The following is a 23985-nucleotide window of genomic DNA, read 5'->3' as shown; positions in this document are numbered from 1 at the left end:
AAGAAAACTATTATCCATTTTGTCTTGTTTTTCTCATAGATAACTGAAATGATCCACTCACCACATCAGCCACTTTTTACATATTCTTTTGTACATAGCACCTTATATATAACAAGATTCAGGTAGATATCTGTTTACCCATTACAATTTTAAGAAGCTGTTTTATAACAGATGGAGCAGATCTGAACAATCTGGCTTTGGTTTGTAGATATTTGAAGATGATATATTTGATTTTTTTTATATATGTATTTTTTAAACAGAACACTAGCATATGAAGAGTCTCTTTCAAAACAGAAAACTACTGATACTAAGCTACTACATGCTTTAAAGGTTTGTTAATAAAGATTTCAGAATTTGACAGTAATACATGTATGTTATTCCAGTTTATATAATTCCTTACAAATCAGTCATCACCACCTGCAAGAAATTATTTGAGAGTATAATAGTTTGCACAGTAAAGAAAAGTTAACATGCTTAAATCACTGTGCTGAGAAACATTAGATACCATTATTATTACTAATGTGCTTGTAACAAAGTGGCTGATAGTGATTTAGATAAATGTGGGAACTGTTCCAAAAAGAAAAGGAATCACCAGTGTTGTCAGTACAGGGATAACGTGAACAGCATATAATGGACATATAATAGATTCTTGTTGCTGTATCTCAAAAAGTTCTTCTGGGCATGGCAAAATTTATACACACCATCTGTTTTTCTGAACTTTGAAAATTGTTCTGTACTGAGACTGCAGTTCATGTTGAAAAAGATACTATTTCAATAGGAACAGAGTTAATCCTATGGGTTCATTGTCATCATTATGTACAATAACATCAAGGTCATTGTTTTACATATCTTTGGAGTATTCTGGGCTGATAATTGGAATAGACAACATATGGAACACATTATCCTCACTCATAGGGAAAACTATTGATGGTAAACATGACAATAAAGATTTTGCAATGTTTTTATTTGGGGAGAAAGGTACCAGTTCACACTTGAATTGTTTATACCCTATGGATGCTTAATATATATTGAATGCTATACATGTTGCATCATCCCACATAATGGGATGTCAGTCTCAAAACACAGTTAATGTTCTTGTTCAGCTTTAGACTCCTGCAATGCACATTTTATTAGACAGGTATCCTGAATGATAAACTTCTTATTAGTTCTTTTCTCTGCAAAGATGCCTTAATTTCCTTTGTTGTTTCCTTGGATGTTTGTCCCACAGTTGTCCTCTGATTTACCCTTCTTTGGCTTATTGCTGAGGTTAATAATGTGCTCAACTGCTCCATGTATCTCACCACATAGAAAAGTATAACACCTGAGACAGTGCTTCTGTATTTTTTCATGAGTGTGAGAGTAGATTTAACGACCCTAAGAAACTCTTGCTAACATCTAACAGCTCAGAAGAAACGAAGAAGTACAAAAGAATACTGCTACATTAAAAACAGCCTTTTTTTTTTTTTTTTTTTTGTGTGTGTGTGTGTGTGTGTGGTATAACTTGGATTGTGAAAAGGAACTATTTTTGATAAAATATCTGTTGAAGTAAATGTATTTTAATTTTTTGTTTCTTTGTGAAGTTATTTGTAAATTACATTTACTATTATTATTATTTTTTAATCAGTATGAACATAACTATGACTATTTTTAAAGAGACAATTAAAATGTTTCAATTTCTTGAAATAGTGTGTATTATGATTTTATTACAATAACATAATATGTTAATACTTTCTTTAGTTCAATAATAATGGTAGTAATTTAATGGTAGTAATTAACGAAATAATGAGTGTTACTCAAAGTAAATGATAAAGGAATTATTAAATCCCCTTTAAAAGGATTTTAAGGGATTCTAAAAACACACCAATACCCTTCAGAAATTAAATGACTTAAAGTAATACCTCAGATTTTACTATCTTTTACACTCAGACTGTTTCTTCTCCATGGATTCTGAGTTCAATTTAAATTCAGTTTGATTCCTCTCTTCTACTGAATTGTCAACATTTTCCTAAAGAGTCATACAACTGCATCATATACAAGAGCTATCTGCTATTGAGGATGGGTGAGCAAGAGAGAAATAAACCAAGGTACTGAAGAGCTTGAATTATTCATATGATTTGCTTTGGTGGATTTAGACAATTTGGATGAGAGTATGCCAACATTTTGCTGTAGGTCATAATTGTGCTTATGAATGCTCTCTTTAAAAACAGTAATTTCTCATACCTTTTTTTCTTCTTCATTCACTGTCTTATCTATGTACTAGACTAAGTAGACCTTACTAAGACCAACTAAGTCTTTCTGCTCAGCTCTCTTAAACATTGTTGTGCCTTTTGCATACACTGTTTCTGACAGACCGATTGGGTTCAGTCCCATGAACAGAAAATGTCTTATTCCAGTTCTCTTCAATATCAATATCAATATCAATATCTTTATTGATGATCTGGATGAGGGGATCGAGTGCACCCTCAGTAAGTTTGCAGATGACACCAAATTGGGTGCATGTGTCGATCTGCTCAAGGGTAGGAAGGCTCTGGATACTCTGGACTGATGGGCTGAGGCCAACTGTATGAAGTTCAACAAGGCCAAGTGCTGGGTCCTGCACCTGGGACACAACAACCCCAAGCAGCGCTACAGGCTGGGAGATGAGCAGTTAGAAAGCTGCCTGGTGGAGAAGGACCTAGGAGTTGTACTGGGTCTGGCTGGAATGTTAACTTTCCCGGCAGCAGCCCATTCAGTGCCGTACTCTGTACTTGTAGCTGGAACAGCAGTGTTATCACACCAGTGTTGTGTCTACTGCTGAGCAGCAGTGGCACAGCATTGGGCCTTTCTCTAACCCTCCTAGGGGGTGGGCAAAAAGTGAGGAGAGAAACATCACTAGGGCAGCTGACCTAAACCAATCAAAGGGATATTCCATACCATGTGGTGTCACACTCAGCAATAAAAGGTGGAAACAGGAAGAAGAGGGGAGGGGTGGGCTCTCGTTGAGAAGACGTCGGTCCTCCTCTCGAACACCGGCTGCGTGCGTTGAGGCCTTGCTTCAAGGACGTGGTCAATCATTGCTCATTTGTGGGAAGTAGAGAGTAATTTCTTTCCTCTGCACTTCCATATAGCTTTCATTTATTTTGTTTGTTTGTTTTCCTCCCTTTTTCCCCTTTCCCTTTTATTTTCCCCTTAGTTAAATTGTTTAGTTCATGGTAGTCTTTATTTAATTATTATAATTATTTCCCTTTAATTAAATTATCCTTATCTCAACCCGTGAGTTGTTCTTTGCTTTACTTCTCCCCCTCCTTATCTAAAGGAGGGGGAGTGAGAGAGCGGTTGTGGGGTTTAGCTGTCCAGCACGGTAAAACCACCACAGTCCTTTTTGGCACCCAACGTGGGGCTCGAAGGGTTGAGATAACAATAGAATTGATTAAACGCATACAACTAACACACTTGCTTGCTAGTAACCATGTTCCTTGCCCTGTTAATAATAATGGCTTTGTTCATATGTCATGCAATTCGTGTCATATTCTCCTTTCTCCTATATATCCGATCCGACCAAGTGCTACAATCTGTGTTCACTTTTTTTAATTCGTTGTGCTGCCAAGCACTGACCTTGGTTTTACTCTGGAATTCAGGCTCTGCGCTGTTATCATTTGGGTCCCATGGAAACTATCTTTCAGAGAATATTCAGAACTACACTGCCTTCCTTTTCTCATCTGGACACCAGTTTATTAATAATATCAGGAATGGTACCTTTCCCTTCTTTCACAGTGGGCTAATTACAACAGTTTGGGAGTATTTTGAAGATCCATCTGTAACCCATGTATTGCTATTTCTAATTCTGAATAACAGGTTTCATTTTCTCTCTAAGATTAGTCGATTGTTTAGAAAACTTATTTGGGAATCTGTCCCGAAACAGTCTCGTGGTGAGTGGCACGGTGTGTGGGATGATGTTAGCAGATACCTGTCACGAGTGTCTCCTCCAATAGTTTTGAACTTCACCCCTGAGCAAGTGCTAAATCCTAAAAACTTGGTAGAATGTTTGAGAGTTGTATGTCCTGATCCTGATAATGCCGGAGAACAACAGCTTGCAGCATTGTGCTGGGTCCTGGTTTATTCCTATCAAACACTGTTTAACATCATCCAGCAACTTGAAGAGAGGGAGGAAGTCTCTGAATCTGATGACCAAGTAACACATGCTGTGGCTGACCCAGAGGACCAACCAACTATGGTATCAGTCGCCCCCATAGTCAAGTCAAAACAATGGAAACGGAGGTCAGCTCGTTTAGTAAGGGAAGAAGGCTCTCCTAAGAAGGAGGGAGAAGGGGAATTGGCAGGCACCTCTAAAGCAGAGCCATCACAAAAACAGCAGGAAGACGAGACGGAAATCATAAAGGAATCAGAAATCACTCGATCCTTATCCCTGAGTGAGATGCGAGAAATACGAAAGGATTATGGTCGACGCCCAGGTGAACACATCCTCACTTGGCTGCTCCGATGCTGGGATGCTGGGGCCAGTAGCCTACAATTAGAAGGCAATGAAGCCAAGCAGCTGGGATCCCTCTCTAGAGAAAGGGTAATCGACAAAGTAATCGGGAGAGGAGCACAGGCCCTCAGCCTCTGGAGACGACTCCTGGCAGCTATCAAAGAAAGATATCCCCATAAGGAAGATATTGTATATCACATAGGCAAGTGGACCACTGTGGATAAAGGTCTCCAACATCTGCGGGAATTAGCTGTGCGGGAGATGATTTATAGTGATTTGGACAATGCCCAGACACCTCAAGACCCCGATGAAGTCCAGTGCACAACATCCATGTGGCGTAAATTTGTGCAGAGTGCACCAGCAGCACATGCCAGTACCCTGGCAGCAATTCACTGGGATGAGGGGATGGGACCAACAATGTATGATGTCTCCTGCCAACTTCAAAAATATGAAGACAATCTCTCTGCTCCGCTACAGTCCTGTGTCTCAGCTGTGGAGAAATTGTCTAAAGGACTTGACAAGCTTGTGGAGAAAGTATATTCCCCCTCATCTAGACAGAGTGATACTTCAGCCACTAAGAATCAGCATTCGCCTGCTCAAGAGAGAGAGTACCCAAGACGTACACCACGTGGCACCTTGTGGTTTTATCTGCGTGACCATGGGGAAGATATGAGGAAATGGGATGGTGTACCTACTTCAACCCTAGCTGCTCGGGTACGTGAACTGAAAGGAAATACAGCAGCAAGAAGAGGGGCTCCTAAGAGAAATGCTGCTCCAGTTTCTATTGGGCAGTACCCCAGAGGCAGTAGAAGAGCTGATGTTATTCTTGACCACGATGAAGGGACCTCTACCTCTCATTTCCAGAATTTGTGCATTTGCAAGAATTAAGTGGCAGACGCTCCAGCCAGGACTAGAGGGGCCCTGCCTCTGGCCAGGTAGAGGAGAGGGATAACTGGATTTATTGGACTGTGTGGATCCGATGGCCTGGAACATCAGAACCACAAGAATACAAAGCTTTAGTGGACACTGGCGCACAATGTACCATAATGCCATCAGGCTACCAAGGGACAGAACTCACCTGTATCTCTGGAGTGACAGGGGGATCCCAACAACTATCTGTACTGGAAGCTGAAGTGAGTCTAACTGGGAATGAGTGGCAAAAGCATCCCATTGTGACTGGCCCAGAGGCTCCGTGCATCCTTGGCATAGACTATCTCAAGAGAGGGTACTTCAAGGATCCAAAAGGATACCGGTGGGCTTTTGGCATAGCTGCTTTGACCACAGAGAAGATTAGGCAGCTGTCTACCCTGCCTGGCCTTTCAGAAGACCCTTCTGTTGTAGGATTGCTGAAGGTTGAAGAACAACAGGTACCAATTGCTACCACAACGGTGCACCGACGGCAATATCGCACCAACCGAGACTCCCTGATTCCCATCCATGAGTTGGTTCACCGACTGGAGAGTCAGGGAGTAATCAGCAAGACTCGCTCACCCTTTAATAGTCCTATATGGCCAGTACGAAAGTCTAATGGCGAGTGGAGGCTAACAGTGGACTATCGAGGCCTGAATGAAGTCATGCCACCACTGAGTGCTGCAGTGCCAGACATGCTAGAACTTCAGTACGAACTAGAGTCAAAGGCAGCCAAGTGGTACGCCACAATTGATATTGCTAATGCATTTTTCTCCATCCCTTTAGCAGCAGCATGCAGGCCGCAGTTTGCTTTCACTTGGAGGGGCATCCAATACACCTGGAATCGGCTGCCCCAGGGGTGGAAACACAGCCCTACCATTTGCCATGGACTGATCCAGTCTGCACTGGAGCAAGGGGGAGCTCCTGAGCATCTTCAGTACATTGACGACATCCTCGTGTGGGGCAACACAGCAGAAGAAGTTTTTGAGAAAGGGAAGAAAATAATCCAAATTCTCCTGAAAGCTGGTTTTGCCATTAAAAAGTGCAAGGTCAAGGGGCCTACACAGGAAATCCAGTTCTTGGGGGTAAAATGGCAGGATGGATGTCGCCATATTCCAATGGATGTGATCAATAAAATAACAGCAATGTCTCCGCCAACTAGCAAAAAGGAAACGCAAGCTTTCCTAGGCCTCGTGGGATTCTGGAGAATGCATGTGCCAGGCTATAGTCAGCTTGTGAGTCCTCTATATCGAGTGACTCGAAAGAGAAACTATTTTGAGTGGGGCCCTGAGCAACAACAGGCATTTGAACAAATCAAACAAGAAATAGCTCGTGCAGTAGCCCTTGGGCCTGTCCGTACTGGACCAGCTGTGCAAAATATACTGTACACTGCAGCTGGGGAGCATGGGCTCACCTGGAGCCTTTGGCAGAAAACCCCAGAAGAAACTCGAGGTCGACCTCTGGGCTTCTGGAGTCGGGGCTATCGAGGATCAGAAGCCAATTACACCCCAACTGAAAAGGAAATACTCACAGCATATGAGGGTGTTCGAGCTGCTTCAGAAGTTGTGGGTACAGAGGCACAGCTCCTCTTGGCACCGCGGCTACCTGTGTTACATTGGATGTTCAAAGAGAAAATCCCCACTACACACCATGCAACTGATGCTACATGGAGTAAGTGGATAGCGTTAATTACACAGTGGGCTCGAATGGGAAAACCCAATCGCCCAGGAATCCTGGAAGAGATTATGGACTGGCCGGAAGGCAGAGATTTCGGAGTGCCAACAGAAGAGGTAACCCGTGCTGAAGAGGCACCACCATACAATGAGTTGCCAGAAGACAGAAAGCAGTATGCGTTGTTTACTGACGGATCCTGCCGTGTGATAGGGAGCCATCGGAAATGGAAAGCTGCTGTGTGGAATCCCATACGACGAGTTGTGGAAGCCATGGAAGGGGAAGGTGAGTCGAGTCAGTATGCAGAAGTAAAAGCCATACAACTAGCCCTAGATATCGCCGAAAGAGAAAATTGGCCAGTATTGTATCTTTATACTGACTCATGGATGGTGGCAAATGCTCTGTGGGGGTGGCTGCAGCAATGGAAAGAGAGCAACTGGCAGTGCAGAGGTAAGCCTATCTGGGCTGCTACCCTGTGGCAAGATATTGCTGCCCGGGTAGAAAACCTGGATGTTAAAGTACGTCATGTAGATGCCCACATGCCCAAGAGTCGCACTACTGAAGAACATCAGAACAACAAAGAAGTGGATCGAGCTTCGAAAATTGAAGTGGCTCAGGTGGACCTAGACTGGGAACGTAAGGGTGAGCTGTTTGTAGCTCGATGGGCCCATGACATCTGGGGAGGGATGCCACTTACAGATGGGCTCGTGATCGAGGGGTGGACTTGACCATTGAGGCCATCACACAGGTTACCCATGAGTGTGAGACCTGTGCTGCAATCAAGAAAGCCATGAAGGTAAAATCTCCCTGGAACAGGGGGAGATGGCTAGGGTTTCAATATGGTGAGGCCTGGCAAATTGACTATATCGGACCACTCCCAAAAACTCGCCAAGGCAAACGGTACATACTCACCATGGTAGAAGCAACTACTGGGTGGCTGGAAACATACCCTGTAAACCATGCCACAGCCCGAAACACTATCTTGGGCCTGGAAAGACAAGTATTGTGGCGTCATGCTACACCAGAGAGAATTGAGTCTGACAATGGGAGTCATTTCCGAAACAATCTTGTTACCTCCTGGGCAAAGAGGCATGGTATTGAGTGGGTGTACCACATCCCTTACCACCCACAAGCCTCTGGGAAGGTTGAGAGGTACAATGGACTGTTAAAGACTATGTTACGAACATTAGGTGCTGGGACGTGGAAACAATGGGACACAAATCTACCAGAAGCCACTTGGCTAGTTAACAATAGGGGGTCTGACAGCCGTGCTGGTCCTGCCGAAACAAAACCCCTACACACTGTGAAAGGAGCTAAGGTTCCCGTAGTGCATATAGGAAGGTGGATGGGGAAGGCAGTGTGGGTTGCTCCTGCCTCGGGAAAAGGCAAACCCACTCGTGGGATTGTCTTCGCCCAAGGACCAGGGTATACCTGGTGGGTCATGCAAAAGAATGGGGATATCAAGTGTGTGCCTCAAGGAGATTTGACATTGAGAGAAAACTAATCTATAATCTAAGTTATATGTTGTAGGAAGATGCTGTAGGATCAGCGACAGGTCAACTTTGCAAGGAGCCGGGCAGTGCAACAAGGACTTGAACTAAGCTGGTGCTGGTGTCCAGACATCCAACTCCGCCTGCCTTGAGTGGCCACTTTGGCAGATGAAGACCTAATCATCAACAGTTCTTATGAACATTTTCCAAGAAAGACCTATGGAATGAAAAGATACATCTGCCTATTAATCCTGTCCTGTTAAATCCTTGTCCTGTTAAAGGACAAGGGATAATGATGAGAATGCTTGTATGCTAAAGTATGGGGATCTGAGTGTGACACAAATGTTATGGAATAAGGGGTGGAGGTTGTACTGGGTCTGGCTGGAATGTTAACTTTCCCGGCAGCAGCCCATTCAGTGCCGTACTCTGTACTTGTAGCTGGAACAGCAGTGTTATCACACCAGTGTTGTGTCTACTGCTGAGCAGCAGTGGCACAGCATTGGGCCTTTCTCTAACCCTCCTAGGGGGTGGGCAAAAAGTGAGGAGAGAAACATCACTAGGGCAGCTGACCTAAACCAATCAAAGGGATATTCCATACCATGTGGTGTCACACTCAGCAATAAAAGGTGGAAACAGGAAGAAGAGGGGAGGGGTGGGCTCTCGTTGAGAAGACGTCGGTCCTCCTCTCGAACACCGGCTGCGTGCGTTGAGGCCTTGCTTCAAGGACGTGGTCAATCATTGCTCATTTGTGGGAAGTAGAGAGTAATTTCTTTCCTCTGCACTTCCATATAGCTTTCATTTATTTTGTTTGTTTGTTTTCCTCCCTTTTTCCCCTTTCCCTTTTATTTTCCCCTTAGTTAAATTGTTTAGTTCATGGTAGTCTTTATTTAATTATTATAATTATTTCCCTTTAATTAAATTATCCTTATCTCAACCCGTGAGTTGTTCTTTGCTTTACTTCTCCCCCTCCTTATCTAAAGGAGGGGGAGTGAGAGAGCGGTTGTGGGGTTTAGCTGCCCAGCACGGTAAAACCACCACAGGAGTGTTGGTTGATAGTTGGCTGAATATGAGCCAGCACCCTGCTCAGGTGGCCAAGAAGGTCAACAGCATCCTGGCTTGCATAAGAAACAGCGTGGCCAGCAGGGCAACAAAACTGGTGAGGGGTCTGGAAAACAAGTCTTATGAGGAGCAGCTGAAGGAGCTGGGGTTGTTCAGCTGGGAGAGGAAGAGGCTCAGGGGTGACCTTATTGCTCTGTATAGGTACCTTAAAGGAGGCTGTAGCAAGGTGGGGGTTGGTCTATTCTCCCATGCGCCTGGTGATAGGACAAGGGGGAATGGGCTAAAGTTGTGCCAGGGGAGGTTTAGGTTGGATATGAGGAAGAACTTCTTTACTGAGAGGGTTGTTGGAATAGGCTGCCCAGGGAAGTGGTTGAGTCACCATCCCCGGAAGTCTTTAAAAGACATTATATTTAGAACTTAGTGATGTGGAGGACTTTAGTGGAGTGATCTAACACTAACAAGTGTTAGGTCAGAGGTTGAACTAGCTGATCTTGGAGGTCTCTTCCAACCTAGATGATTCTGTGATTCTGTGATTCTGATATATGAATATTCTACCATCACAGATATCAATATCAACTAATATGATTTTCATTGTGCTCTCTGTTAAGGATTTGTAAATTGAGGAAATAGCAAACTGATATCATTAAAGTTTATTCAAACTAAATGTATTATTATTATTTACCATTGAAAATTAACTGTCTACCTATCAGTTCATGCACCATCAAAGTAAGTGTATGCTTAAATTAATCTTTTAGACACAGGTCTAAAAAATATTTTCCTTGGAGTAGCTATCTTTTGTATGTTTTTTTTCTGGTCTTGTTTTTATTATTTATTAGCATTGAAATCAGTAGAAAATAGGCTTTGAAAGCATTTAGAAATCTTTTATTTAGATATTTATTTTTTAATGTATAGTTTTCCAACCATACAATATAGATTAAAAGGCCAAAAATAATCCGTAAACACTACCTTTTTATTTCCTTATCACTTTGTTTCATTTTGCTCACATTTTCCTCTACTGAAATCAATAACTTATATTCTGGCTGAGACAAATCTTTTGGAAGGACCTGCACTGTCTGACATTGATGCAGTTTATTCCAGCATCAATGATCTTGTGAAACTAACAACAAAAAAATAATAATAATATATGTTATGACTTTCTTATAATTTCTGTCCTGTCTTCTCAGACAATTTAATTGTAGTAAGTTAATTCCCTTGAAGAACCAAAAACATATTCTGCTTTTTGGATTTTTTTTTTCCTTTTGCCCATAGTCACAATGTTTTCTACACGTGTGTTATAAATATCCATCATTTTCTGATAGATCTGTATCAATAAACTGTATTTTATATTTTGAAAATTTATTTAAATATTATTTTTTCCAGAACTCCATCTTAAATATCTACAGGCTTAAGCCTTGTATCATAACATTTGTAGTGCACTGTTATTTTCACAGATATTGGAAAGATTATACTACCAGCTCATTGTTGTTTGTGAGTCTGTTTTCTCACCTCTGATCCTAGGCAGAAGTAAAAAATAAGGGAAAAATAAAGTTAGAATTCATTTTTTGTAAAAAAGAGTTCACTTTTTGTAAAAAAAGATTTTGGTTAGCTTTTATTAAATGTGGGTGGTTCAGCTACACCCCTTGCAGTTGTTAATTTGATACCTTGAAAAGTTTCTGTAAAAAAAAAAAGTCACTATTCCTTGCACAGCAAGTTCCATTGAGGCTAAAACTTGAAGTTTCTTGTTCAGCACAAGGTAAAAGCTGCAGCAGAGACTAGTGTAGTGTGTATGTGAGAGATAAAGAGATTATCTGAAAGACTATAAGACCCAGCTTAGCTAACGGTTGGGTCTCATCCCATAACTGTATTTCACCTCCCATTCTCCACCCCAAATAGCATGTAAAGCTAATGAAAACATTAAAGTGATTGAAAAATAAAGGATTTTGTGTTGCAAGTTTTGAGAGAATCTAAAGCAGACGAAGAACACTTTTGTCAAACAAAATGCTGAAGCAAATATATATATCTCTAGTGATCATCTCTAAATCTGTCAAGATGAAGGCTTTGTTCTCATACTAAAGAAAGCTTATTTGTTTGTGTAGTGGGTTTACGTGGCAAGGTTTTGGTAGCAGGGAGCCATAGGGGTGGTTTCAGTGAGAAAGATCTAGAAGCTGCCCCATGTTTGGGAAGGGCCCCATTGTTTTCCAGATCTGAGCCAATAAGCAATGTTGTTTTGCGCCTCTGTGAGAGCATATTTAAGACAGGGAAAAAACGCTGCGCCACACAGCAGTCGGGAGTGAGAGAACAGCCTTGCAGGTGCCAAGGTCAGTGTAGAGGGAGGGGGAGAGGTGCTCCAGGCGCCGGAGCAGAAGTCCCCTGCGGCCTGTGGTGAGGACCATGGTGAAGCAGGATGTCCCCCTGCAGCCCATGGAGTACCATGGTGGAGCAGGGTTCCATGCTGCAGCCCGTGGAGGAGACCACGGTGGAGCAGGTGGCCCTGCACCGACAGAGGCTGCCGCCTGTGGAAGACCCCTGCCAGAGCAGATTCCAGGCCGGACCTGTAGCCCGTGGAGAGGAGCCCACGCAGGAGCTGCTGGCAGGAGCTGCTGCCCGTAGGGGAGCCAGGTTGGAGCAGTTTTCTCCTGAGGGATTGACCCCGTGGTACGGACCCATATCTGGAGCAGTTCTGGATGAGCTGCTGCCTGTGGGAAGCCCACGCCGGATCGGTTCATCAGGGACTGCATCCCGTGGGTGGGACCCCACAGCACAGGGGACGAGAGTGACCAAGAAGGAGTGGCAGAGAAGAAGTGCTGTAGACTGACCATAACCCCCATTCCCCCGTTCCCCTGCGCCGCTCGGGGGGAGGAGGTGGAAGAGGGTGGATGGGGGGGAAGGTGCTTTTGGTTTGCTTTTTCCTTTGTTTTCTCACTTCTCTCGCTTGTTAGTAATAGGCAATAAATCTTACTATCTCCTTATGCCGAGTCTGTTTTGCCCATTACAATAATTATTGCGTGATTTTCTCATCCTTATCTCAACCCTTGAGCCCCTTTTCACATATTTTCTCCCCATTCCTCTTTGAGGAGGGGGAGTGAGAGAGCGGCTGTGGTGGAGCTCGGCTGCCCACTTGAGCGGAACCACGACAGTCTTAAGTTAATACATTCTGCCTATTGAAACAACTGCCTTTTTAAAAAACATTAATATAATACATTCCTAAAATGTAGGAATATTCTTGATTGATAATCAACTTGTCAAAAAATTGCATTTTGCCAATGAAAATATTGAATATGAATTCTAAATAAAATTCCATCTTATTAACTCCAAATAAAAATCAAATTGATTTCCTTAGACAATACTTCTGGGAGATATATTTTATTAAACTGCTTAATGTTTCTTCTTCTACTATTACTTTTTTTTTTTTTTTTAATCTCCAATGTAGTATTCTAAATATACTTTTTTGTTGTTGTGCACGACCTCTCCATGAACTGTTCATCTTTTCAGCAAAGTTTTCTCTTTTTTTCTTCATACGTTGGAAGCTCTAAAGGTGGTTCAGTAGTCTGAATCAAAATAAGCTAATTATCTATTAGTTGGCTGGCTACTGTAACATTTAGCTTCTAGCTTGCAAGCTACATTGATAACAATTACTGAGGATGCAAAATGCACATTGACTCCAAAACAGACCACTCTCCATTCCCAGGACAGTAAGTACACACAGAAGATTCCTATGCTTTCTTAATAAAATGTTTGTTTCATCTAAGTGTTGGTTTGATGTCTGACTCAACAACATAAAGATTAGAACTTTGCAAATTTGCAAAATATCATGTACTGAGCACATTGAGCATTCTTGACATTTTGGGAACTGAAAAACTGTATGACTGGAAAAAGCTGTCAGATTGAGAACAGTCCTTTTGCTGTCTGTGGTCAGGACTAAGGTCAGATCCTGTACCAGAAATGAGGAATTTGACTACATACTGAAAATCTTTAATTATCATTACAATCAGACCTTATAAAAGACTGCAAACTCTAGCAAATCTTTTTTTTCTTTATCTTCTTTTCACAGGGGAACCCAAATCTGGACCAAGTACTCCAGATAGTACTTGGTCTCATCAGGACTAACTTGAAGGTGAGGATCACATGCCTTGAACTACTGGCAATCTTCTGCCTGATGCAGTCCAGCATATTTCTCCATCATGCCACAAGGGTGCCCAGCTGGCTCATGTTCAGTTTGCTCTTCACTGGAACACCCAGGGCTTTTATGGTCTACTTAACTTGGGAATGCTTACTGAATGCCAGTGCTATTAAATAGTTTTGTCACATTAGTAGCTTTCTGCCACTCTGTGTTCTGATTATTATTATTGTGGTTGTCGTTGTTGCTATTGTTATTAATTATTATTGTTATTGTTATTGTTATTGTTTCAAGAATAGTTTAAAACTCTCCCCTAGCAACTGAATAATATTACTTCAACTTTCCAACAAAACAATTATATATTGAACTAACAACCTACAGGCATGAGGATGACATTAGGAAATAATGTTGAGAAATGCATTGTACCTCTAACCATTCGCTAGCCAGAGACTTCTTGATTTAGTGTTTTCTGCATGTTTAACAACGCTCAATTAATTTCTTTTCTATTAGTCTTCTTCTTAAATAAGAAACTTCTTTTGAACTTGACAGCAAATTAGTATGCCATCATAGGAATAGAAAGTGCTCTTCCTTTTCTATCTTTTTGAACAAGAATGATTTCAAGAATGATTTTCACATATTTTATTACGAAAACCAAAGGTTATCTTTCTTCTTGCCTGCCTGTCTGCACACACTACAAGAGACCTGCTCAGGCATTCTAACATGCATCTTACAGTATACATGACCTCCCTAATGTCTGCAGACATCTATCTGCACAGATAACATACAAACACTTTGACAGGTACTAACCAGAATAGATTTTATATTGAAATGTCACAGCTGGTCTTCACAAAGATATTTCTAGTGTTAAGAAATAAAGAAAAAAGAAAAGAATAGTTCAAGACTGTAATGTCCCATCATTGTGAAAGGTGGGACCTGGGAATCCTAGAGCATCATGGCATCTATGTGAAAGGTTTAATTTTATATTTGACAGATGTAAATTAATATAGTATGAAATTTCTAGTGCTAATAATGGTGCACTATCAATTAGGTGTTAATGAAAAAGGAATTATTTGCAAGAAGAACTTGCAAACAACTTGTAATGTGATTTGGTATAGACATGAACAAAACATTGAACAACATGAACACGAGTTCAGTTTGTGGTGGTTTTACCGTGCTGGGCAGCTAAACCCCACAACCGCTCTCTCACTCCCCCTCCTTTAGATGAAGAGGGGGAGAAGTAAAGCAAAGAACAACTCACGGGTTGAGATAAGGATAATTTAATTAAAGGGAAATAATTATAATAATTAAATAAAGACTACCATGAACTAAACAATTTAACTAAGGGGAAATAAAAGGGAAAGAGGAAAAAGGGAGGAAAACAAACAAACAAAATAAATGAAAGCTATATGGAAGTGCAGAGGAAAGAAATTACTCTCTACTTCCCACAAATGAGCGATGATTGACCACGTCCTTGAAGCAAGGCCTCAACGCACGCAGCCAGTGTTCGAGAGGAGGACCGACGCCTTCTCAACGAGAGCCCACCCCTCCCCTCTTCTTCCTGTTTCCACCTTTTATTGCTGAGTGTGACACCACATGGTATGGAATATCCCTTTGATTGGTTTAGGTCAGCTGCCCTAGTGATGTTTCTCTCCTCACTTTTTGCCCACCCCCTAGGAGGGTTAGAGAAAGGCCCAATGCTGTGCCACTGCTGCTCAGCAGTAGACACAACACTGGTGTGATAACACTGCTATTCCAGCTACAAGTACAGAGTATGGCACTGTATAGGCTGCTGCCGGGAAAGTTAACATTCCAGCCAGACCCAGTACACAGTTAAGGTCTGAACTGAAAATATGCGTGCTTAATCTAAGCCATTTAAAACCAGGTGGCCTTGCAGGTGACAGATTACTCTGCTATACCCTTAAAAACATCAAAGAAAAATGTAAAGGAAGATTAATTACAAACCAAAACCTACTGTGATCTTTGTTGGCATTTACCCTGCAAACAAACAAAATATCTCCAAGCTATTGATCAGTATAAAAAAATATTTCAGATTATATGCATAATTTAAACATGCTTCCCCTTCCCTTTTTCCTTTTTTCTCCTTTTCTGCTGCATTTACCCTTTTTACACTGTTTGTGACACTTCTGCAGGGAAGAATATAAAAGGTGGGGAACAGCAGCAGAGCTTCCCAGTTCATCTAAAGGGTGACTAAAGACCGAGAGCCTGCCTATACATCATAAGATTAAGTAACTTTGTATTTGCTCCAAAAGCCCTCGCTTTTTCATTTCAAATTACATATGCAATTTCTCTTTTGTTTTGTTTTAAACACTGATGAAAATGATCTCTTTTTCTCTATTCCTTTTCTCAAAAGTTTTTCAAAGAAACATGGCCAAACATTTCTACTGAAAAATAACTTCTGGTATCTTTTCCTAACAAAATATTTGATAAAACAGTGCAACTTTGGAAAACAAACAAACAAACAAACAAAAAAAAAAAAAAAAGAACTATTCTGGGGTATTACATCATAGTGTAAAAGATGACACTTGTAATGTGAGAAAGCACATACTTAGAAATACATTTCTTAGAAGGGGAAAGGGCAGGGGAGAGAACAAATGCTGTTTTATTAAAATTTATTGTCCAATAAGAGTAACAGAGAAACAGTTCCTTAAATAATATTGATATTTTTAAGGGAAAATAAGATTCAGTTTCAAATGATAGGAGTATAAAATTCTACTTTGTCTTCTTTGCAGACATTAGGTCCGAGTGATTTCTTTGTTGTTGTTTTGTTTTCTTTCTGGTTTTCCCCAGCATAAGTATTGTTATTCCTATATACTACTATTATTTTTTTGTTGTTGTTGTTGTTTTTTTTTTTTTTAGTGTGATGTCAGCTTTTTCACAGTAAAAGATTTTGGCTTTTAATTAAACTATTATCTGGTTAAGAAATGAGCTAACATCATACTTTTATTCAAAGCAACTGATCGGAAATCTCTTTTCCAACAAGCCAAATAAAAGTTCATTTTTTTTCCCAGTACATATGAGCCCACAATGCAACTGTTCCAGTAATATGAAGGGAGAATTGGACTTGGCTTCTCTCAGAGGAACAGCAGTCAGCAAAAGCCTCTTAGTCCTCTTAGCCTGAGGAATGTGTGTCTCTAACAGATTGCCAGGAAAGATTAACTGCTGCAGGTAGCACAGCTGCTGGTTCAAACAATTTTGATCTTTTTATATCTTGTGCTCATTCTGTTTCCACATGGAATTGGTCTGCTTGTTATGGAGAGCCGCAGGTAGCACAGCTGCTGGTTCAAAAGACTCTGGTCCCCTTATATCTTCTGTGCATTGTTTCTGCATAGAACTGGTCCAGTTGTTTTGGAGAGCCCCAAGGAAACCACTTTACAAAATAGCTTGCTAACCTTTTCAAGGAATGAAATATGCTCATACTTTTTTTTGTCTTTGTGGTGGAAAAGCTTGTTCATCAAAACCAGTATTTACAGTAGTTTCTTTGCATAGCTACTAGCTATTTTTCCTATTTCCTAGGAAAAAAGAAAAAAAGAAAAAGAAAAAAAAAAAAGATGCCATTTTAAAGGTTTTTGAAAAAAATAGATAAAAATATAAATGTGTTTAACTATTTCTCAGCGTGTACAGAGTTTGTGTGCTACACTATAGGTTTTGAGCAGGGCTTAAGGGTGGGATGATGCATTTAACCTAACCTTTAGAAGTCGTTTAGAAGCTAGGCGACTAGTGTAAATTGTTATTCTATAATGAGTTAAGATAAATAAGCAGCTACATATTCACCCATCCTGAAAAAATATTTATTAATAGTATTTATTTCCCTTGTGGGGAACCTATGTCTCTTCTTCAACTGATTTTCAGTATCTTTAAATGAAAGATGCAACTTCTAAATAACTAGTCACAAGAGATAAATAATCTATTAGTGATTTGAAACCAAAGCCATGTTCTTGAAGCTGTTCTCTGTACTAGAAGAGCCTGCATATCATTGAATGTCACATGTTTTCTACAAGCATGCATGAACAGTGGGTGCAGTAACAACTGTTATTTTTCCGTATGATCTAGCAAGGTTTAATATCCCACAGAGAAAGTTGCCTAAACTTGTATATATTATCAAGGTAACAAGGTCTTACACCGCTGGTCATTTTGTCAATTCATATATATAATTTTGGGGGGAACCTTTGGATCTTGCTCTGTTGCACCATAATGCCTAAATACTTCTTTCTTGAAGCTACAATTTAGGATTCATTCTAAAAAAAAAATAAAATCACATGAATACAGACACAGATACTGAAGAGACATGGTCTAAATAGTCTGTCACTTACTTAAAGGTATCTCAGTATGATATACAAAGGATTGTATTTCAGATCTTTTACCTATATTCCCTCGAAAAATAAAACAGAATGATAAACAATGATTTAGCAGGACTGGTTCTCTTTCTCCTTTGAAAGATTCTGAGAGGTTGAGAAAAAAACGAGATTAATCATTATAAGCTCAACCAAAAATTGAGATTAACCTGACCTCAAGTCTTCTGACCAGCATAGCTACCTGGATATGTAAAGAATATATTGCACTTTTTTTCGCTTACTATGAAATGTCTAAGTCATTCTGAAATCTACATGTAATATTCTGAAATGAGGATCATATTTTGAAGTTTAACCATTTTATACAATGCATCTACATTGATGAACTGGGTGCAGCAAATTTTTGCATATTTTTTACTCAGAAGAGAGCAAAACAAAAACAAGAATAAAAAATTAGATGAAGTATTACAGATTTCAGGACAACAAAATAATTTGCTTAAGGGAGATTACAATGAGTTGGACATCTCTCAGGTAGGTAACAAATACAGGAAATTATCAAATAAATTCTGTAATTAGCTGAAGGTTATCTTCATGGTCTAGAAAACAGAAGACCCAACCATGAGAGAAGCCATTCTATCAGAACTTCTTCCTAACTGGTATGATTTGAAACCATTAATCTGTTTGATAACCTGATAGTAAGAGCCACTTTTATGTCTCAAAGAATAAAATAATAAAAAAATAATAATAATTAAAGAGGGAATAGAATCACGTAATGTATGCGGGACCACCAGGGGATCAGGCCCAGTCAGCATGGGCTCATGAAAGGCAATTCCTGCCTGACCAACCTCATCTCCTTCTAATCTACCACCTGGTAGATTGATGTAGTCTACCTAGACTGCAGCAAAGCCTTTGACACAGAGGGTAGGAAGGCCCTGCAGAGGCCAATGGGATGAGGTTCAACATGGCTAAGTGCTGGGTCCTGCCAGATCACAACAACCCCATGCAGTTTGGGAGGGACAGTGGCTGCAACTGTGCAGAGGAAAAAGATCTGGGGGTGATGTTCTCACCTGGACCTGATGTTCTCACCTGAACATGAGCCGACAGTGTGCCTAGGTGGCCAAGAAGTCAATCGCATCCTGACTTGTATCCTGAACAGTGTATCCAGCAAGACCAGGGAGGTGATTGTCCCCCTGTACTCTGCTCTGGTGAGGTTGCACCTTGAGTACTGTGATCAGTTTTGAGCCCCTTAGTACAAGAAGGACATCAAGGCCCTGGAATGTGTCCAGAGAAGGGCTACGAAGCTGATGAAGGGCCTGGAACACAAGGCCTGTGAGGAGTGGCTGAGGGAACTGGGGTTGTTTAGTCTGGAGAAGAGAAGGCTCAGGGGCTTATTGCTTAAGCCTCAGGAGGCTTATTGCTCTCTACAACTACCTGAAAGGAAGGTGTGGGGAGCTGGGGGTCAGCCACCTCTCTCCGATAACTAGCGATAGGACTAGAGGGAATGGACTCAAGCTGTGTCAGGATAGGTTTAGGTTAGAAATTAGGAGACATTTCTTCTCAGAAAGAGAAGGCATTCTCAGAAAGACATTGGAACGGGTTGCCCAGGGAAGTGGTGGAGTTGCCATCCTGGGGATGTTCAAGGAAAGGTTAGACCTGGTGCTTAGGGACATGGTTTAGTGGCTGGCATTGGTAGTAGGGTGATGGTTGGATCAGATGATCTTGAAGGACTTTTCCAACCTTAAGGATTCTATAAATATAAATTTAAATTAACTTTAAAGGCAGGCTTATGGATCACTACTGCTCCAATGTATTAACACAAGATCACTTTCTATATTTTAGCTGAATGTTTAGGCACTACCATGTATCCCTGTATTCTTAGTTCATTTCCCCTCATCCAGGGATTCTTAGAACATATCCTGCACTGATCTGTGTTTGGACTTTTTGCTTTTCCTAGTTTATTCTCTTTTCCCACCAGCTCATGTTTCAGTTTTCTTGTCCAGCGTATCCCTCCTTCTTTCAAAATCTTTTTTTTTCTTTTTTTTTTTTTTTTAATTAGATCTCATTTTCATTCTCACATTCTCTACTAGCTGATGCATGCCCCATATTTGGTTTTCTACTTCTCTGTCTTCTCTGTATCACTATGATTTTGCTTCTGTATCATTAAGAAGCCAGGTTAATTAGGTGTCAAGCACTCAGTTCCAATGTGGGGTACTTAGGGTTGGATAGCTCTTAAACATAAATCAGAAAGTTAGCACTTTCATCTTAAGGCTAGAGTATACTCAATTTTGAAGAAACTGGAGGTCCATTTAGTAAATCTTATGATCCATGAGAAACTTGGACATGTTAAATGATTTTGTATGCACATCAGTTGACAAAATCAATGAAATAACTCATGACTATGTGCAGTCTACAATATTTCAAGATGTTACAGTTTGACTGAATTTTGGACACATTCATGAAGATACATAATACAAATATGAAAGCTATGGTTCCAAATGTCACTGTTCTGCTCCAAAGCTTGACGGCACTGCAGTTATACAAAAGAAAGTTGCCAACTTTATCAGATTGTTCAAATTTGTTTCAAATTATCAGATTGTTTCAAATTTGTTTCAATTTTTTTTCAAATTATAAGATTGTTCATATTTTTCTTTGACTCACATCTTAAAGATACCTGAAAAATGTTCACTGAAGGTTTCTGAAAACATACACCATAGGCCAACACCAGTCATGAGAAAAATCTAATGCAAGTGTTAAAGGTCAGCAGTGTTTGAAGCAGCTTAAGAGAAAGTTCAAGAAGTTTTGACCTTTGCCTTTCTTCCAATTAGTATTGATAATATCTTTTGATTACATTCATTGCAGACAAAAAATTGTTTTCATTCTATCTCTGAAGGTACTAACAAGTTTTTATAAACCAATAGGTTTTATTTGGAAGTGTGAGCATACATATGTATCTATTTGTTTTATGATAATTTTAGAGCATGTGAAGTACATCTGTGGTGACTGGAGCTATAGAGTAGAAATATCCTAAATAGATTTAAAGTATTTCAGCTGAAGCACCAGCAGCAGGTCAGGGCAATCCCAGACATGAGTACAGACTGAGAGAAGAACTCATTGAGAGCAGCCTCATTGAGAGGATATGTAATTTTCTTTCTTACATATCCTCTCAACTCATTGAGAGGATATGTAAGAAAGAAAATGACAGAAGTATCAGTAACTGAACATGTTAATTTTCAATATATGACAGGAGATATTATCTACCTAGCAGTGCTTTGGCACTTATCCAATCATAAAATGTTTTGTGGTAAGAATCTCTTCCATCTGACCTCATCATCAGTTGATAAAATGGATCTAGTAAGAAGGGTGACACATAATGTAGTTTTTGCAGTTGCCCATGGAGATTACCTTTTGAACCCTTATCTCCTTATGTTCATTAACTCATTAAGCAGACTACAAGCCCCAGCTTTATGAAGGTTACTGTCACTGCAGTATTCCATGTTTTAGAAATTGATCCAGCAGTGGCTCTTGATGCATACTGTTATTTAGAAAACACATAGAAGACAGTGTTACATTCTAGAGTCAATTACACAGTTGATAAATGACCATACCTCACTTTCTATAAGATAATGGAAATACCTGAGTAGCAACACACAGTACATTCTATGTGTACTAACCTACAAATATTAATGGAGTGGTAAATTATGCCAAAGCCAAACAAATTCCAGCATGGACCATCAGTGGCTTGGAAGTATTGTAATTCCAGATACTACACACTCATATATGCAATAATACATTTCCCAGTTGTTGCCAACATGGAGGTTTAAAAAATAAAATCTTTCTTTAGTGACTATGAAACAATAATATAATCTGCATGTTTATTTTTTTATTTGTTTTGTCATGTTTTTGACTTGCTGTTTCTGTAGTACTCCATTCTGGAGTAATGATAAAATGAGGTTCACAGTTATGTGAACAAATAATTTGTTTGTCTTGTCTTATTCCTCTCTGTCATTTTCCATTAAAATAAACATATTAGATGTCTGATATAGTCTCACTGTGAAGAAGAGCCTACATTTAAAAGGAAACAGGTGTTGCTATTTTCTCCCTATATCCCAATGGCTTTAGTGTTGTATTTTAACAAAAGATAGGTGAAAATACTGAATAAGTAGTGAATTTAGATGATTAAATTTATGAACCTTTTACGTCACTTGTGAGATTTGAAAATTTTCCTGCTCTTTGTCTAGAGACATTAAAAAGCATAGATTCTGAAAAAAAAAAAAAAAAAAAAAAAAAAAAGGAAAGTAGATAAAAAAAAATCTGGATTCAATCTCATTAGGACTAAAACCATTTCTGTTTGATACAAGTTTTTTGTTTGTTTGTTTGTTTTATTATATATTTATTTTTGTTTTGTTCCAGAGTGAGTTTAACTGTAAGAGATATGAATATAAATTATCCTGAAGTGCCTAGTCTTCTAGTGTCTCCTATCTTTGACTTTCTGTTGTTTTTAAGTGTAAATTCTCAGATGAGTCTAAATTAAAATCAAATTGATCTGAGCATGTTTCTCAAACATTTAGATTTATACGGGTATGAATCTCTGTGAACCTCTTTGACTTAACTCTGTTGCAACACCTTTCAGTAAAAAGTGTTTTTTAAAACAAACAAACAAACAAACAAAAACCTTTTATTAAGAGTGATTTGAATTAAGATAATTAAATGAAAGTCTTCTTAAAAGGTAACTTCATATCCTTCTGGAATATATATTTTATCAGCTGTTTAGAAAGCTTGATTTCTTATTAAATCTTGCTTTAAGATATTGGAAAATAAAGCCATTATAAATTATGTAGCTACAGCCTTGAAAATCCATTTACTGAGAACACTGAAAATTAAAACTGCTGTTCCAACATCTCTGACTTGCTGCTTTTATTGTATGTTAATTTCTTTTTATGAAATTGCTTCTTCCTCTGCAACAAAACATTTCATACAATATATGGACTGTGTACTTTCCTACTTAATTAATAATTAAATGACATAAAATAAAAAGGGAATAATATATAAATATTGTACTGAGTACTCATGACTAAGCACTTCTGATTTTGTCACTAAAATACCATAGAATGTTTAAAAATATATATTTTTTTCAGAACGCAATTTTATTTGGTTTAATACTTAAAGAAAGGGCAATTTTAGTAAATTTACTACCAAACTGTTGAAAATGAGTTCCACTGAGGCTTTGAATGAAAAGTATTTGTCAAGACTGTTGTAATTTTCCAAATGTTTCAAGTATGTGTTCAACAATTTCAAAGCAACTTTCTCACTGTAGAAGATGAAGGGCATTTTTCACCATGTCTTAAGTAGATGTTTATTCTGAAAAGTTTTTTATCATCTCTTTCTGGAACATGATCTCCTCATACTATTTCAAGAGGAATCCTGTTGAAAAAGACTAGCTTACTCTAACATATTATTTTACTTTTTAATTTCCCCTTTTGTGCCAAAATATCTGTCATTGGCAATTATGCCATTTATGATGTTGTATTCACAAAGTTCTGAATGTTATTTGATTCTATGAATTTTTGATTATTTAATGAAATCTTACATATTTTTATCCCCATATAAGCACTTTAGGTCATGGTCTCACAGTAATTGAAAATGATCTTCCTTTCTGAAGAAGGAAGTTAAATTAACTTTCATCCTTATAGCTTCTTTAGGATCCAGAGCTTATTGCTGCTCTAAAATATAGGATATATTGCAAGCATTTATTTATTTATTTATTTTAAACAGTTCTATATATAATTTCTGAGAAATTGTGATCGCACACTAGATTTTCTTAGTTTTCTCTGATTTTATTACTGCTTTCATATCACATGCTCATCCAAACTGCAGTTTTCTTACTAATGGACCTAGTTCACCCTAACGGAACACACTATTTTTAACATGTCATATTTATGATGAGCTTACCGTTACTTTAAT

Source organism: Aythya ferina (genome assembly GCF_964211825.1).
Source record: "Aythya ferina genome assembly, chromosome: 4".
NCBI classification, from domain to species: domain Eukaryota; kingdom Metazoa; phylum Chordata; class Aves; order Anseriformes; family Anatidae; genus Aythya; species Aythya ferina.
This window is presented reverse-complemented; position numbering follows the sequence as displayed.